A 19,716-nucleotide genomic window follows, 5' to 3' on the forward strand; every position below is an offset into this window, starting at 1 on the left:
TGTTGTATTCTACATGAAATTGCACACATTTTCATATATAAAACTTTATGTAAAGGCTAATAGAAAACGGTGCAAAAATTACGACAAAGTGACTAAGGAATTTCTGAGATTTTCAGCAGTTAGCTAATGCTTTCTTTTGGGATAAGAAAGAAATTCGCGCATGCGCAGCTGGATCACGCTTGTAAACAAAACAACAGTGTGATCCGTGAACTCCCAGCATCCCTCAAGGCGCGATTTAAAATTTTTTGCAAACGAGGCCTATAAGTATTTTTCCGCGAATATTTAAAAAAACTTTTTGTAGTCGACCTATTTTACGTCCACTTGGCACCCGACAGACAATTTTTGTCGACGTAAAATACGTCCAGTCGGCGTTTAAGGGTTAATACTGACAAAAACCATGACCAAAAACCACAATCTCTACTTGACTATCAAACTTTTCGTCTCTTCCCATATTCAGATTCATTCTCAGATTCAACTCATTTGAGAAACACCTCTGAAGTTTAGATTCTTTCAGTCGGTAGTCTGGTTAAAATACCCTTAGTGACAATGACACAATAAACATCAAACATTGAAATTTCAAACTAATATCCTTTTGTTAAAGCAACTGTTGGTCTCTGAACATTCAAACTATAGCCTTTTAAAAGAAAAATAACCATTGGAATCATTGCTCCATTTAATAACAAAAAAGAAAACTTATAAAATTACAATGTGTTCTGCCTGTTACAATTTAATAAAAATAATTTAAATATGAATCAAATGGATAACACACATAAAGAATGCCAGTGAGCTCAATATGGCAATACAGTACAAGTCTGCCATCTGTAACAGAACTATACCACAAGGGAATCCTAATTCTTTGTACTCGATAGGTTCAATCAAATATTTACCCCTTTATCTGACTGCTAACGCTGCATCATTAAATTTGAAAATGAATGCGAGACTGCCCTATACAAAATGCTACGAGCCTAAACAGGCCTGAAATTACCTGCATGACAGATGCCATTACATGTAGTACATTCCGAATATTTTTACAGAAAACTGTTATCGGGATATATATCATGTAAACATAGTATGAAATAAACCAACCCATTCTCACCGAAATGCAATCTTAATAGTGATTAATATTGAAAAACCAAACACAGTTTGAACTGAAAATACACCAGGAACAGTCCTCGTCTATTATCAGCAAATGAAATCTGTTTGGGTGCCTTTTACAATCAGAATGTAAAAAAGACAAACTAAATAATCAAAGAACTATAGTTTTACCAAGCCCTAATTTAATACATCCTAAGACTCTTAAATGCAATGCATTTTTAACTACTCTGCTTCTCTTAGTGCGCTTGTTCAAATGCTACCCCCTCTTAAAATTCTTTAATGCATGTGATTTTATTTCTTTCTCCTGAATTAATTCCCTCTATAAGACTCATGTTAAAACACTAAAGTAATACTGAAGATCTAGATATTTCAAAACGAAAACTTGGCAAACATTATGCACCTGTTTCTTCAAGGCTAACTTGAAATTTATGAACCAGCAAACTTCATTTGGAAAGTCAAGACAGAAAGAGTCTGATATAATAATAATACAGTAATAATAATAATAGAAGGCGTGGGCACCTGAGACAGTACAGCTGGCACCAAGCACTTGGGAGAAAGCAGGCGGTCAGGAAAACGGGAACACTTGGGCTGAGGCAGTGTGCGCTTGTGATGAGAGCGCTTAGGAGACAAGACCTGGCGATCTCCAGAACTGAGAGACTCTGGACTGTCCCAAGCCAACTGATGTAACTGTGCTACCAGCCTCCCTTCGACCTCCAGTATGTCTTCTCCCCAGTGTGGGGGAGCAGGACAGGGACCTTCGTCTAGGGGCACTGGTAGGACTGACAGCCACCTCCTCAGAAATCGCAACACTCTTATTCTGCACTGCACTTGCATGGGGAACATTTACGTCAGAAACACTAACACTAGGCACAGAAGCCTATCTACAAAAGCCTTAAAAGATAAACCTAGTTCCATGACCACATTGGCCAGGAACTCAAACTTCTTATTGAACCTAGATTCGAGACTGGCAATGGTGTTGAGATCAGAAGCATGGGGACTTGGTAAATGAGCTCGTGGTAAGACAGTAGGAGGACTTAGGATGGGAGAAAAAGACGGGATCAGAGAAGACACAGTGCTACCCTCAGCCATTGAAGGCAAAGGAGTAGCCTCTAAGCTACCTCTATTTTCGGCTCTGAGAGCCTTCCTTCTTCCTATCCCTATCAAGTTTCTCAGAATGACACCTATAAATTTTCCATTTATGATCATCCCAACCCTGGCATTCAGGACAAGTAATCTCCCCATTATAATCCTGCCCACTACATTCTATGCATTTAGTATGCGAGTCATAAGTAACTTTACTCAATCAAGTTTTAAACCCCTCGGTGCAAAGCCAAACACTAGGAGCTAGAATCAGACATCTCAATTAGGGAAGAAAAGCTAATTAAAAACTAACTATCCACTAATTGAAAAATGCCACACAAAATCTGAATACATCACCGATACTGGAAAACGAATCCTAAAAATGACAAAAGGTACTGACCAAAAACCACCGATGTTGATCAGTGGCTGGCAGAAAACAAACTGATGTTTCCTGCTGAGTTGTACCTGTCAGTCCTGATGGTGGGCAGGACCCTGTCACCTACACTAGCGATGGTGGCACCACCGCAAAATTTGAATTTTTGGTCTGTCTATGTAATTACTTGGCAAGTCACTTATATAAAATGCTGATGTACACTTATAAAAACCGTTCTCAAATTCCTAAAGTGTGTTCCTTCAACTAACAAAGGCCTCAAAAGTCCAGGAGACTAAGCACTGAACACAAGAATACACCAAAGTTTAGGTTTCAAGATTTGGATATTGACAAAAGAAGAGAAAATAATATTAAATAAATGAATGAACCTATCAATCAGTATGGAGCACAACCAAAGAATAGGCAAAATACTCATTCAGTACCTTTCAATTCATCATCACATAGGAACACAGGTACCTCTGAATAATCATCTAAAACTTTAAAATTCTTCCCAAAATACTTTGCATGAAGGGAAGGCCTGTGAAAGACTGGGCCAGACTCGATTTCTGCCTGTTAGATGAAGATGGCCATACACCAGAAATGAATCTTCTTTCTTGAGAAGCACTGAAATAATTTTGTGAAGATCTCTGTCCAACGATTCTCCAGTGCTAAGGGCACACTCTCAACTTCACACAGATGCCAGCAACCTGAAAAAGTCAGGATTTCAGTAATGCCCTTAAAATTACTTGCAAATAATTCAGACAGGGAAAACTGACACATTTGCTAACCATTTTCTCAAATTCTAAACAAAAGTTGTTCAAATTCAGACAGGGAAAACTTTGAAACATTTGCTATCCATTTTCTTAAAGCCAATACAAGAGTTGTTCAATTCAGACAGGCACAAGCAATATATATATTTTTTCATTATTATCTTCATTACCCTTCATAAGCATTTACAAATAATTCAGACAGGGAAAACCTCTGTACCATTTAATAATCACTTTTAAGTTCTACATAAAAATTTGTTCAAATTCAAACATACAAATGCAATATATTGTAAATTTCACATTTCAATAACATCTGCATCTCCTTTAATGTATACAGTAACTAATCTGAACTTCTGCATCAAGTAATCAGTATGAAAGTCACCCATCCAGCCATTTGATTTCTTTAACACCATCTTGTGCCAAGTTTCAGCTCTCATTTAAAAAGGAATTTTTAAGGTAAGTGCCATGAGAGTTCAGGTTTTTGGTGTCACCCTGCTCATTACTAGAAGTTTTGTACAGCCTACAGTACGTGACTGTGGATCAGCCTTTCTGGCTGTTTTGTAGATGCTGAGGCTCTTAGTAAATTTAAGAAACATTGCAATGCTGCTTTGAGATGGACTGTACCATTACTTCAAGATTTTATTACCTTTTTATCAACTGTATATGTATGTATATTATCTTACATTCATCTGTTTATTTTAATCTCTTTAGTTTTGAAATTGTGTTACTCCTTGGTGAGGTTTCCTTGCAGAAATGGGTGATGATTTTTTTTTTTTTTTTTGAAGAATGGCTAACAAGTTCACAGCCTTTTCTGCCCACTGTTAAATAATGCTGATAGTAATATTAACAAAACTTATATTGGGTCTGTCAGAGCAAAAATCAAATCAAATACAAATAAACTAGGCTTGTGAAACTGCAAAACCTATCAAGTCAATTCATATACTGTATATAAATAAAAACAGAAAACAAAAATAACAAAAAATCTGCCCAAAAACTAGAGAAAAATAATCTGCAAACAATATAATATAGATTAAACATGCCTAAAAAATAATAAGCAACTTTGTAAAGCATAAACATCATAATGAGAAGATATACAGAGAAGTACTGAAAGAAGCAGTAATGGAAAAAAAGCAAAAAGACCACCAAGTTTTTGTTTACAACAGGAGTAAGTCATGAACACAATGGAACCCAATACTCACCATGCAATATTCACATTTCAATTGACTGTAAACTGCTTGGCAGGTGTCCGATACTACATTTACAGGGATATATAAATTTGGCTTCTCCTAGAAGCAAACTTCAGACCTGCAGATGGAAATGAGCACATGAATGATTGTGAATATATGCTCTGATATGAATGGAAATGCATACTCACAAGAATAAAAAATATTCAAGTAATAATAAATAATGAACTAAATAGGCTAAAAAGTATAAATGTCATAAAACAAATAAAAACAAAATAGTTTTAAAAAACTAAATATCACAAGAGGTTTCTATAGCCATAAGAAAAGGATTTAGCTCTACTTTTAGCATGACCAAGTGAACTGTACACTCCTCACCTTCAAATTTTCTTCTTTTGACTGAACTATCATCTGCTTCACCCCTATGGAGCCGGTCTAAGGTAATCTGGCTATCCTCGTGATGTACTGTAGATCTGCAAGAGGAGTTACGTGGTAACCTGAACTCTTGTTCTACAGGAAGTCTCTCACGTGAGCATCTTGCTTACTGGTTATGGGGCATTACTTTACACTGCACATAGAGGATAATTTTTGAACACATTTTTGGATTACCTATTCCTTTAAAATGCAATTCACTACATATTTGTTTTTATTATGTATATATGCCATTGTAATAGAGGGCTGATCGCTCTTGTACAGAAAATGGCATAGTACTGTATGCGATCTGTGTTGCTCTGCCTTAGGTAGAACAAAATGGTAATAAGTCTAGTGTCACCTGCTGGAGTGGCTCACGAAAGCAGCACAAGCAATGGTACACACAGGTGAACTTTAGAAAAGCAACATACGTATATACTGGCCTATCTACCACCATTTTACTACTACAGACTTCACTGAACACATAACACATTGCAGAATATGGGCTTGAGAGAATCTGAACATTTGGAAGTACTAGGTGTCAAGAGCTGTAAATAAGATTATCATGTGAGAAGTTTGGTACACAAACAAAAAGGAAGGTGTTAATGCTGTATGCTTTTGATATTTGTCCTGTCATCATTGGATGTTGCCAGAATATCACCGGCGTCCAGAAGCATCACCTTCCACCGACAATTACTCATAAGTGATGGTTTCCATCTTCATAAAGATACCTTGTTTGCTATCTGCCATGAATTTCATTTCAACTAGGAGCATTCACTATTGCTCTCAGAGCCTGTCCTTAGCCTCCATACTGTCTGCAGCCTTATCTTGTTGATGTGTCTTGCCGTCATAATGATTCACAGAGCCTGGCAGTTAAGTTGTATATTCTTGTCCCTGTCATTTCAAGAGAAGCCATACAGCTGCTTAAATTTCACTTATTTCTTTCATGTACAGTAGATGTTTATCTTGAATTTCTTTTATTTCCTCTTTCATTATTGCTGTCTGAGGTAACATTCTTAGCTAGTTACAGTAGTGGTTGTTTGGTCTTGTTTCAATTAAATGTCTCTTCATTAACCTGTTCATTATAGATGTCTTAGTAGTGTCTGGTAAAAATGTATACAGCAACACTGTATTCATCTCCCTATGCTACTTATCAAACAACAGAATGAATACAAGATGCTTGCTGTGACAACCTGTAGACAGCACTAAGAGTTCTTTGCTGTGATCCCTTGTCCCAAGCTACATTGCTTCCAGTCAAATTTTCATACCTTACTCTTTGGTCTCTTCCCATCCAGCTCTCAAACTTTTTAAAACATTACTTTCCACCAATCTTTGTCTCCTATTCCAGAGAAGATACTTCAGGCCACCCTCATGTGAGTTACTTCAGCTTTCTTGGTAAACTACTTTATGATAAAAATAACAACATACTGCACAGTAAAAACTGGATTTAGAACACTCAGAATACAAAGTGACTGGGCTAAGAAGTCACACTTCTAAGCACTCAACATGCCATCTTTGGATTATTTCACAAAGCTCACTCCAGCAGAAGCAGCATGTACAACCTTGTCATTCATTAAAATCACTCGATTATTCCTGTTTTAAATGATGACTTTTGAACTTAATGTGACAGGATCGACAGACGGGAACACAAGCAATTCCTAATTTGTGGTTTCACTGCTGAAATTCCCAGGTATATGTTGTACTTTTCTGTTGGAGTCCAAATACCTCTAGTTACTCAAACCTATTTAGCACTTCCAAAATTTTCCATAGCTAACTCAGCAGACGTCTCTCAAGAACTTGTTTGTATTCTTATTATATCAGAGCAAATTCTGTCCTGCATTTGCTCCCACCATACAAAGATATCTACTGAGAAATGAGTCAAAGAGCAGCACTACCACCACTGAATGTGCAGGTCTTCTTTCATCAATACAGTTTAACAACTGAAAGTTCCTTCCTTCGCTCAGTTCATGAGCGAGACTCGTCTTACTAATCACCCTTTGTTGCTCCACAGAAATGTTAAGAGCTGTTTCATCAGAAGTAACAATTGCTAAATCACCTAAATCATGGGACAATCCATCTTCAAGAACACGAAAATTCAAGATGAACTGCCAAGGGTAAGTGACAGATGGTCATACCTCCTTTTGGATATCTTTTTAGACAGGTATCCACCAAATCAGTTCATTGTCGCCTTAGAATAGGACCCTACCACCAGTTTCTTGCAGATGCTTACTTTTCCTAAGAGTGGCCACACATGTCTGACATGGATAAACTGAGTAAGTCTTCAGTCACATGTAAGGAAAGATGCTTTGGTTAATACCTCCAGCCAGAGAGAACCATAGAGAGGGCCGACTTCATATGTGCTGCATTGTAATTGGCTGAGCGCCGGCAGCCATTTTGATTGTGTAACTGGAGGTTGCTAAAGACGCAATGTCAACTGTGATCTTTTGTGTACACCTTCACGTTCTCAAAGTGGACAGTTTATGAAGCAATTGTATGTTACAATGAGACTAAAATATCAATTGAAAATCAAGAATAAAGCATCCATAGAAAAGAAATTACGTAAAAACAGAAAACTGTTGCAAATTTCCCATAAATGAATTCATATTAATCCAATGAGTATTTTGTTAATAGGTCTTCACACTGACAAGTAAGTATAGCCCTGTCTAACTCGATTAAGCTTGGTGTGTGTTAATCCTTTTGGTGGTGGACTGGTGGTGATTTTAATGCTAAACAATGTGTGCTGTGTATATGTGTTGATGCCTTTGGTGGTGGTACGTGATTAGTAATTAAATACTACCTATTTCCAATAGGTTGTGCACAGGCATAGCATTATGCGCATATTTTGCTAAGGCATGGTATTTGCGAAGGCTTGACATTTTGCTAGCATGTTATTCTCCTAACGCCTATAATATCTGCCATCATTTAATGACATTGAAGTACAATAATTACTTTTCCAGATGCAATCCTTTCACAGGTAATTTTACATAGCCTAAATGTTTGAAAATATGTATTATTTTATTTTACAGAACTTTGAATAAAATTGTTTAAACATTTTTCCAAGGGTTACTTTCTATTTTATTTTACAAAACTTTGAATAAAACTGTTTAAACATTTATGGGTTATTTTTGTTTATAAATACTGTATACCACATGCATGTCTGCAAGAATATCTGAGAAGAATAAAATTTTTATCCCACTAAGGAATTACCTAAATAGGTATTATTTGGAGCAAAGTCTGTTCTGCTGATCTAGTCACATTTGGCTGTGATGTATCTGAGTGGTCCTCTTACTGTTACATACTTATATAGGCCTATTTGTACCCTTATTTTCTTGTATAGGTACATAAAAGGAACAATCATAACAGCTGTCAAATAAATAAACATTGGCAGTTTGTTGTGTTCCAGCATAAAGTACAAACTGTTGGCCCTATAGTGGGCTGTAGTGCACTCAGAGCATGTTTGTTTACAAACGTTGCTGTCACTGCAGCTCCAGTTACACACAATCAAAATGGCGGCCAAATTATGCTGCACATAGGAAGTCGGCCCTCTCTATGGTTCTCTCTGCCTCCAGCATCATACAGTACTTTGAAAAAACTGACTGTAATGGAATGTTTCTCATTCTTGGTCTTGCTTTTGAAAATTTGAAACAAAAATAAAAATAAAATACTGAATAGCAGTGCTCTCCATTTTGGAGTGAACCTAATAATTGAAATCCACTTGTGGTTATGTTAAAAAAAAAGTCACAGATCGAAAAATCTTAACTTTCTACATAATTAAAAAGCCGTACCCTATGAACAAAGCAATGAATGTCTTCTCTATAAAGCAGATATTGCTCTTATAGGTTAATAAGGTAGCACGTCTTGTCTTTTACCCAATTTCCAGCCATTACTAGCCAATCCAAGAAAACAATAAATTTGAACATATAGTTTTAATAAAAAAATAACACTGACTAATGAAATGAAAGACTGGAATTATAATTTTCAATTCCTGAAACTTCTTGAATTCTTAGGTTTCTCAATACCGTACATGGAAAACTGTGCCATAAATAAGAAAAAAATTACACTTTCTTCACTATTAAGTAGGTATTAATCATAATAAGTATACTGGTCTTGTATCTCAAAAATGCACATTAGCTAATATTATTACCTCAGGCACCAGAACAAAATAAACAACAAAACTTAATAATCATACAGTAATTTTAACCAAAAGCTCACTGAAAACAAATTTTCATGATAAAATTTATTATTTGGATACTCACCTACTGTTAAGTTAGCTTATATCTCCGCGCTGATAGGCGAGTCAGCATTCAAACAAAAGATCGAATGGCTACCCAGATGACTGTTTAGTACACCTGGTGTTTTGAATGTTTCAGTTCTTGTCAGAATTCTCCTTAACAGCCCACTAAGTTGTGGGTAGGTGAGGTGGGGTCTACTTAAACAATAGTTAAGTATCCAAATAATAAATTTTATTCTAAAAATTTATATTATTTGGGATGAATCTTACTTACTGTTAATGCTAGCTGATTCCCACATTGAGAAGAGGACAGTGGGTAGTGGAGCTAGACAAAAATCTGCTTAGCCAATCAAGCTAAAGGTTTCTTGCATGAAACCCAAAAACATTCTTACCTGATCTGGAATCCTTTCAGGATCTTACTACCACAAGAAGTTGGATTCCATTCAGGAGCAAGGCTCTCATACATGTGCAGTGATGAGCAGCCTTGCGGAGTAAACAGCTTCAATTCAGCCAGAATGGAACAGAAGTGGTGTGAAGGGACACCTGTGCCTGGGTCCAAAAGCCTAATAAAACAACGTTCATTAAAAATATATACCTTTATGATATAAAGGTACGCTCCCATACAAAGTACAGGCAGTCCCCTGTTATCGGCAGCCTCGGTTATCAGCGATCCAGTTTTATGGGGCTTGTCTAGCGACGATGATTTGGCGCCGATCTCCAGTTATCAGTACCGATCCCCACTTAGTGGTGCCAATGACCTCCGGTTATCGGCACCAATCCCTACTTAGCAGCAGCACCGATCTCCGGTTATCAACGCCAATAAGCGCTGTTTATCGTCATTTTCAGTTATCAGTGATTTTCAGTATCATGAAGTCACCAAGAACGGAACCCCCACTGATAGGCAGGGACTGCCTGTATGTACCTTCATGCTCCCCAAAATATTAAAACCGGGATTTAAAACAAAGAGCCTAAAGGATTGCTCTTTCTTCGGTTCAGGAAAAGACTACCTGCTACTAGTAGTGGACTACGGGTCTTTACTGTTTTCAAACACGATTCTGCATACTTAAGGTAGTGAGGGGGCAAAACCAAATTGCACTTCTACTATGCCACATTAATCGCATCCTCAAGCGACAAATTGTCATAACACTAAATGAGGTTGCAACTACTCTGACATTATGAATGTTTACCTTCAATAAAGGTAAAAGGTATGGAGCTAGTTCTCATGTAATAGCCTAATCAAATACGTCACAAAGAACCTCGTGTTCTTTGACGAAGACGTTCTAGGTTTCTAAAATGACAAAACAAAAGGTTAACTTTGCCTCTTCCAGGCTTAACCTTCGACAAAAACATCTAGGTTTTTAAAATCACAAAACAAATGGATAACTGCCTCTTCCAGGCTTAACCTATCTAAGTGCCTCTTCCAGGCTTAACCTATCTAAGTAAGTTTTAATTGTCCCAACAGGACAGAAGTGTTTCCTATTCTTCCCAACCAAAGAAGTTAAATTGGAATTCTTAGTTCTTTGAAAAACTAGCCTTAACATCATTCTCAGCACTAAGGCAAAAAGATAAAATAGCATTTCCTTTACAGCAGCCTTAAGGAGTGTGCTTGCAGTAAATTTACTCTTTTAACTGCCGATAGTGCTAAATAAAAGCAGGTTTCATAGTTAATAATTCAATGGAACTCATTCCACAGGCTCAAAAGAATCTGCAGATAAAATTTAGAGCTGCTTCTAAATTCCAGAGTGAGAGTGATACCGAGATGAAGGGGCTTCAGTCTCAACTGATCTCAACACCTAAGGTGCTGATTATCAGCCACATCTAATAGCACCTGACACAATACCAAGGAAAGTATGGAAGGAAAACCTTGAAAGTAGACAGCGAAAAAGTCTTACTATATCTAAGAAAGCAGAGAAACTTCGATGTCTATAAGGTTCCAGGTGCTGAAAATTCCTCTAGGACAGCACCCTGAGCAATACACAAACTGCTGCTTCTGACACAAGGCCATGGTTGTTTTCCACTTGATTAAGGATAGAACCTATGATACCTTTGAAAATACCCTTATTGGGAGGAGACAGTCGAGCATCTCCAAGAGGTTAAGAGCTAGACGCAGAAGTTAGTGGAAGTACATGGAATTCTGTAGTTTGGGTCAATTTCCCCTTAACGGAAGAATAAGGGAGACATCTACTGAGAGATCTAGAAAGTTCAAAAATCATTTGCTCTGAGGCTACTAGGGTTCTACAGGAGTCACTAAGCAATTCTTAAGCTTGAAATTTGCTCAATACTTTCTTAGAGTAGATAGAGGGGGAAGGCCTATGAGTCAGAATCAGGCCAAACTTAAAAGAAACACATTCACTGCTCAAGCCTGAGGGCCCAAAAAGGAGTAATAATTGACTGGTTGTTCCTGTTCACTTGCAAGCTAATAAGTCTACATTTGAGCACTCCTCTAATCCCACAGCAACTGTTGAACTTGCGGATGTAATGGCCACTCTGTAGGCAGTTTTGTTCTTTCTGAATCCCCAACTGCCAAAAACACTGTCCTCCTGCAGAATCAATCATCAAACCAATATCATGTTGTTCATTTCACTCAAATAAGCAAACTTTCCACTATGACTTTGTTTCTGACCAGGGATAAACCTGCTAGGCATCTTCGATGGTCTTTCTAATGCTCTGACATTTAGTAAGTTTTACCAGGTGTCATGTTGACCATTCTCTGTATGAAAGTGTAACGAGACTCTTCAAAATTCTGTTTTGTGTTGCCTGACAGAGGGGAAAAAAAACAAAACCTGGACATAGGTTTAAGAATAAAATGGTCAACTCTTGGTTACAGTCCCCCTCCTACAGAACCTGGCGACAATGAAGGTCCTGGATTACTTACAAATTTAGTGAGCATTAGTTGTAAGTCGTAATCCCTTATACCGAGACTGTACTGTAACTGAGCCTCAGTATTCTGATAAAATCCCCAGTGAGGCCATGTTTCCTAACAAAGAAAGCCCTTACCACTTAAAAAGCTTCCTTCAGGGCTAAAATTCTTCAAGAAGCCAGTGCCTATTCATCTTCTGATAGACAAGTCTGCAAATTTCAAGTATCATCCCCACATTACTATATAAAAATGAGGAGGATTTAGGGAAGTCGACTGAAAATCAAAATGTAAAGAGACTGAGTCAGGTGAAGCAACATGTCCTTGGCCTTTGGAATACTGTCGACAGAGTTGGCCAACTTGAACCCGTGACTCTGTAGAAAAGATTTCTTGCTCCTAAAAATCAACATCATAAACCTATGGTTAACCAATTCCACCTTGAACAGTAATACGTCCTCTGTAAATACACCTCAAAGGAACTTGTGTGACTGAAGATGTACTGGTATGAGAAAAATGTCTTCTTCGTATCCCCAAAACATCTGATCGTTCTTTGGAAGGTCACTACAACCATGCTGGAAAAACCAAAAAGCATGGGGACAAGACACTTCAAGTTATTCAGTCTCAGTGTGTCCAACAATGACCACCAATCTCCAGTTGCTTAAGGAGCTAAGAAAAGTTAGAGGTAAAATCCCAGTGAATTACAGCTTGGTCCATTTCATTCTCTCTATTTACAACCTCCTACTAAAGAATGAGAGACTTCTGTTGGAGAAGACAAAGGAATAGCTATAGATTAAACCAGTGGATGGTAACTAAAAAGGAATCATAACTCTCCTTCACTGCCTCCACCATGTAAGGTTCTACTCCTAAGTCTCTCCAAGCATGCAAGGAGGCTTGCAACTGGCTATCTACCAGAACCTGAGAGCTGAACTTATTCCCAAAACAAGACTTGTACAAATATATCCTCCCTTACTGCCTTAACCTGAGCAGTATAAGCCTTTACTACAGACAGAAGCATAAGTGTTCTCACTTCTTCCAAACCGAGTTAGTATAAGCATGAGAACATTAGCCTGCCGCATCAGAAACGAGTTAAAAACTAACACTCTTCCTTGCTAAACTGTCCTGGTGCCAAAAACCCTTAAAGCTGGCTTCACAAACTCCCTAAGCTGGCGCCAAGAACACATTAAGCTGGTGCCTCAACCTCTCTAAGCTGATGCAGAGAAGAGGCAATATATTGAGCAAAAGTTCAATAAAATATAAGAACTTCAACAATCTAATGTCCAAAGCACTTGTCAGTCTTGAGTTTCTCTCCTCACAAGAAAGAGAAAAGGAACCAAATCTTCTACCGAAGAGAGTTTAAATGCCGATTAAGCGCCTGTATCACAAAAGGCAGACTCCACGATTTCATAAAAAACCAGAAGACAAGCCCTCACACCTAAAAGGAGCTTTGTGCGCCCTAGTATGAGAAAAGTTGCGAAACGCACTCTAATGAAGGAGAAAGCTTGGGTTCTTTCTCCAAATACTTCAAGGGTGCCGAAATACTCAAAGAACAAGCGAGACCTATTCTCTATGTGGCCTCTTTCCTGAACTAAATGACAGTACAGCAAAAAGCAATGCTCCAGCAAACGCTGATCAAACTGGAGATCCTCCAGTTTAAACTGTTCTTCCGCCAGAGGATGACAGGTGGTGACAGCTGGCGACAGGAGGTAACACCTGCCAACAGGAAGTGACACCTGGCAACAGGAGGTGACAGCAGCCAAGTACTGCAACGCATCCACAACTCGATGGCTCTGAAGTGACTCAGCTGAGTCCACACAAATCAGTTAAGTGAAAGAAAACAGTGCCAAAAGAAAATGGGAAATGTTGGGAGGCGGGGGGAAGAGGAGTTACAACAACTCGCCCGCCTCGTCCGAAACCGAGTCAACATACTTCAGAGCATTCCCATACGAGACATCCTTAGAAAGCCATGTAGCTAGAATAATATCTACCTTGGACACAACAGAAGATACTGTAACCATGGTAAAGTTGGAAAGAGAAACATTAATCGAGGCAGAAGTAAGAGATTTGCTGATGGCCAAAGAAAAGGCATGCAAAGAATGAACAAGTGCATTTCGACGGAGAAAGAAGAATGGGCTAGCACGCAAGGATTTAGAATGAGCAAAAGATGAGAGATTGGTCAAACAATCGACTGAGTGGACATAACAGCAGAATACGTGAAACTCGCTACAGACACATTACTTTTAATAAAACTGTCTATACCTATTCAATTAGTCCTATAGGTGCTGACAACTTCATACTAAGTGCCGATAACGGCAGAAGTCGCATGCGTAGCGAAGATTAACATTTACCAAAATGATCTTTCGGCTAACACATCATACAAGACTATGAGTGTGAAAAATGGAGAGGCAGGTGACAGAGGGCACAGAACCACATCACCCCGAGAACTAACCCGGTTCCCTGGCAGCAGACTCTTCCAACTGTCACAGGGCAGTCCTAGGCTTGGGCTACAGATGGGCGAGGTACCAACACCTTGGGCGCGGGCACCAACACCTTATCTCTTATAAGGGAAAGCTAAAATGATTGCACACACACTGGGGGGACTTGGACCGGTTTCCTAACCAATTCAGACAAACCTTGTACTAACAAAAATAAGGTTTACATCCTCCTCTAAATTCTCAATATGCTTTTCCTGAACCGAAAGGGGAGCGGAAGGCGGAGCTAAAGAAGTCTCAATACTAACTAAAGCATTAGCAAAGGAAAAGCCTAGACTGAGTATGGATAACTACAGACAAAGGACCTGGAGAAGGGGGAGAAATGACCTACCTAATTGCTTTCGCAATCTATCTGCTTCCCTTCTCTTCCTATACTAACTTAAGCAGAAAGTCCTTCCAAAATCCCTACTCCCTCACATCTATTTTCAAGATCACACGTTATACCATTGCAGCCAGTGTAAACAGTGTGTATCTCCTAATTAATCAACATCCTGCTAACATACTAATAATTCCTACAGAACCTGACATTCTTAGCCTTGATTCTAGTGGAGGCATCCTAGGAAAATAAATGTACAGTACTGTGATAATAGCAAACAGCCATGAAATACCAACAAGCGCCTCTACACAATGGCAGCAAGGAGAATTCTGGCAAAAGCTAAAACTTTTGAAACACACCTGGTGGAGAACATGTGCACTAGACAGTCATCCGTGCAGCCATTCGATCTTTTGTTTGAATGCTTACTCGCCCATTAGCGCAGAGATATAAGCTAACTTTAACAGTACCTGTAGTTGAGATCCATCCCAAATAAATCACAAATACTCTACAGTGCTCACATTTCCAAAATTGCACTACAAAATCCCGTGTATTGTTCAAGAAGTTTCTTTACATAATAAAAGGCATTCAAACAAAATATACCTACTGTGCATGGAGGTTTTTTCTGAGCATGAAACTTCATTCTGGTTACTTTGACAACAGAACACAGTTGGGACCAGTACGCAACGAAATTTGTTGCCTTCTCTTTTGTCTTTCTTAGTTTGTGTGACTATTTAGCATACCAACCTGAAATATAAGTAAAGATATATGAAATCACACTGCAATTGCATATATTTTCACAGGTACAGTTTAACATGAATACAAAGTACTGCTTCACAACAAGGCATTAAACCATGTACGTTATAAATATGAGTAGTCACAAAACTATTTGCTTACACATACAATCTTCATGGTGTTTGTTTATGGTAAACAGAACTAAGAACTACAGAAATTATTTTAAAATTTCATAGTTGCAAGCCACTGCTTTACACCAATCTTTAGTGAAGGTTACATGTATCCTTGGCTGTCTACTTGTTACCACGTCTTCTGCAGGGATGGATTTGAATGAAATCTCTTCTTCGTGATACCTGTACCAGATATTTCTTTCATTAATCAACAAGTGAAAATGAAGGGAGTACTGGACTGAGGTTATTCCAGTTTCAACCTTTTAATAATGAAGCAATATCATCTAATGAGTACTGTATAGCATATCCACTGTCTTCAAATTCCATTGTTGAGACAAAATGTTCCCTCAAGAACCTCTGCTTTGAACTTAAAGCTAATGAAACCAATGAAACTGTCTCCACATCTGCATCAACTCAGGCTCTGCTATTCTACTTCTTGTCCTTTAAAGAGTGTCTGCCTGGAGACTCATCATCCAGTTAGAATGAGTTGCATGTTCCAACCTTCGACTTGTCCTCTTACACAGCACTGTGATGCGGGATGAAAAACGCCTCTCTTGCCAAGTCGTCACCCCTCCTCCACTTCTAGCAGTCCTAGTCTTTCAGAATTAAGACATCCCACAGACTTTAATGTGACCTAAAATGCAAGCAGTCCTGCTCAACTCAGAAGTCTACACCATGCCTTGTGTTGCCTTTCCACTCATGTTCTCGGGAATGCCCAACTTACCTCTTAGAGTGTGCCAAAACCTCCCACTATTAACTAAAAAAAAATTCCATGTCAACTATTTTGCCAAGCTGACTGGAATTCCATGCAGCTTAAGATTTTGCTGTCAATGCTGCATTCTGTAAACCTGCAGCCAATCTACTGGCACTCAACTAGTCAGGAATTCATCAGCTTGAAATGAGTATGCCAATTATCTCCTTGGCTCATATTATAATTTGGGCTGGCATCCAGTTGAGTTTATCATCCACTAGATGTTCTGTCATCTGCATGTCATTTGCTTGCAACTACTGCCTCTTTTTTGTACCAGATTCTGTCAGATAATTTTAAAGACTTTTGCAATCCAGTCACATCAGAATGAGATGTTCTAGCATAATATCCACCATACAAAGACAAAATTGCATAGCACAACATCTAAACAATACATTATATCAGCAGCCAACCAGTCTGAAAGTTTAATTTCATGCCCTGGCAACCTACTGGCAAAATTCAGGTATACAGTTGACCAATATTAAAACCCTGACCTCCTTGGCTGTAACTATTGAAAGTTTGGAAGACAACAACCCCTTAAAACAAAAAACTTCTCAAATAACAGGGAATTACATATAACAGTGATTATCTTTGTAGGAACACAATACCTTTCTCACTCTATAGTATTCTCAAATTCAAAATGTATGAGAGTGAAGACTTACCAAATCACGCATCCTGATACTATAACAACACAGAAATTACAAAATAAACTGGCTTTATTTGGAGTCATCAGTGAAGATAGAAGGAATGAAAAAATAAAAAACCTCAGCTACATTCACGACCTGTAAGGAGCTTGACAAACTTTACTATGAGGTTTGTGATGCAGTATGTAATGGTCTCTTATCATGAAATGGAGAGATATACTAAACAGACTGACTTGCAGTTCTTTGATCAAATGAAATGGCATAAATATGGCTACCAGTCCTTTGCAGAACTACACTGTTAACAAAATATGAGATGCATATTGCATGGATGGATGATAAGTAGATAGTATGGACACAGAATTATTATTCAGAAGATGAACCCTATTCATATGGAACAAGCCCACTAGGGCCAATGACTTAAATTCAAGCTTCTACACTTCCTCACACTGAGCAAGATTGTCTGCTGATCACACTTCTGGGGGTAGCTGAACTGTGTTATGGCGTAACAAAATACTCTTGGAGAGAGGGAGGTAAGATATAAATTCTATACATCAACATCAAGAAGGGAACTCGGTGCCATATATCACAAAAATTATAGAAGGATGTATGCAAAGCATGATAATTTAAAACGTTATAAGAGTGATATAACTAACGCCCTCAAACATGCACTGAAAATCGAAATCAATGAGAAATTCCATTTATTCACAATATCGTCATTAGCCTTGACGTCATCCTTATCATCATAAATGTTTTCAAACCAGGTATGAAAAACAGTATTGTTTAGTGTTAACACATGAAACAGTAAATCTAAGAGCTAAGTTTGGCTAAGCTCCCTTCAAAACATCCTACATTTATATAGCATTATTCTTGTCATGAGTGTCACAGACATCATAAGAACAGCAACAGGCTGAACAGTAGATAATGAGTTTATTGGACTACTGGTTAAAGAATATGTGCTACAAAGCAGATAGAAGCAATACAAAAGAGGTATATGAAGGCTTTGCCCAGAATGGACTTAGGCCGGGTATCGTATGTTGAATTACTAAATGATGATAAAAGGAATAATTAGGAGGGCAACTAACAGACATCCTAGTTTTACATTACAAATTAATGAGGCTTTTGCATAACAATGAGAGATGCTACACTTATGGCACATGCATCGCACTAACCTAACCCATAATAGGGGAATACAAAATCTGTCAACAGCCACCTCATTGAATTTTACAATATCAGTTCAAGCTCACACCTGAACAACTTGCCTTGCCTAGATAAAATATTTTTTGGTTTACATACAGCAGCCCCGTTTTATTCGATGCTTTCCACGGCAGAACGGGTTAGGTTACGGCATCCCTATGAAAGGCTGGATTATGCCACCAGCCAATTAGACTAAGCTACAAAGGTTAGTTTAGGATATTGGCTCATGACCCAAAAATATGCATGTAGATAAAAAAATCCTCCCCTTCCTAAAAGCCTCTGTTTCCCACTAGGGTCCCCACCCCTATTATATGTATAGAGGTGGGGGCCACAAAGACGAGTGATTTGCATCAACAATAAGCTAGCCCATGCTTGGTGGTCAGAGGTACATAAAGACATATAGTTCATATGCTTACAGATGAATTAAAGTATCATAGCATTATCTACCATGGTAGTTAAACATTTACTTATCGAACCTTCGAAAACATAGGTACTGTTGATAGTGTGATAGGACGAAATCTGTCAGCTTCCTCCTTTACAAGGCTCCAGTGTAACGTTTTATTTACACCAAACAGTGTTACCAGAGACGTCATTTGTCATTTAATGCTAAACTCTATACGAAATTATGCTAAATCTATCAAAATTATGCTAGTGGGATGACAAAATTATGCTGATTTTATGCTAACTTCATATTTTATTTTCACAGTAAATACAAATATATCACATATAAATACAATTAGCCATCAATAAACAGTTGACATTTCTATCAAAGACGTGTCTGGAAGGTATTGGATTTGGATATCAAACAAAAAGTTATCTTCTTTACGAAAAATAAGAAACCAAATCAGCAGGAAATCACTGACACAATTGTTACAAAAATAAAATTGATTTTCGTAAAAGCATTAATAAACAAGTAAGAAAATACTTACTCTTCTTCAAACAGATCATTTAAAAGGGCGCAGGTATTCAGGTAGTGGTACAGTCAAGTTAAAAAGTCCGTCGACACTCTGGTCATCATTTTAACGGTACATAGATGGCGGTGGTCTCGCCACCACCAGGGTGACCTTAGAGTGGCCGTTCTTCGCTCTTCCCAGTTGAAATGGGTAGAGTAAAGATAATTATGATATTTTGTCCACTCCTGTATGACAAATGCAATAATAATTATTCCACACATTTCTAGTGCTTGGACAGATTTACAGGGTTGACATATACAGTAGACAGATGTAGTGCTTCAAGCAATATATACTTATATATATGTAATACTAACATGAAACACTAATTTTGGATTAGGTAAAACAAGTAAAATGCAGATTTTCCTGCTGCATGTTAAATATGGCATTGTCTAGTAAATCCTACTCTATCTTAATGAATAGGCCTATCATTGATGGCGGGAAGATTCCATTAGGCTTGCTTTTCTTTCCTTTGTCAGAG

At 38.0% G+C, this 19,716-nt stretch overlaps 1 long non-coding RNA gene across 2 annotated transcripts; it reads right to left on the reverse strand.

The window, feature by feature from the left end:
- Positions 1-350: 350 nt before the first annotated feature.
- Positions 351-18,858, reverse strand: LOC136843820 (uncharacterized). 2 transcript variants are annotated; one of them, XR_010854693.1, is made up of 5 exons: positions 18,762-18,858; positions 15,402-15,541; positions 4,872-4,966; positions 4,512-4,617; positions 351-3,252 (listed from the first exon to the last, which is right to left on the reverse strand). It is a non-coding gene; the product is annotated as an uncharacterized lncRNA (long non-coding RNA). The 2 variants fall into 2 exon arrangements; XR_010854692.1 differs by having other exon boundaries at positions 18,702-18,854.
- Positions 18,859-19,716: the final 858 nt, after the last annotated feature.

This window comes from Macrobrachium rosenbergii, chromosome 12, assembly GCF_040412425.1.
Source record: "Macrobrachium rosenbergii isolate ZJJX-2024 chromosome 12, ASM4041242v1, whole genome shotgun sequence".
NCBI classification, from domain to species: Eukaryota; Metazoa; Arthropoda; class Malacostraca; order Decapoda; family Palaemonidae; genus Macrobrachium; species Macrobrachium rosenbergii.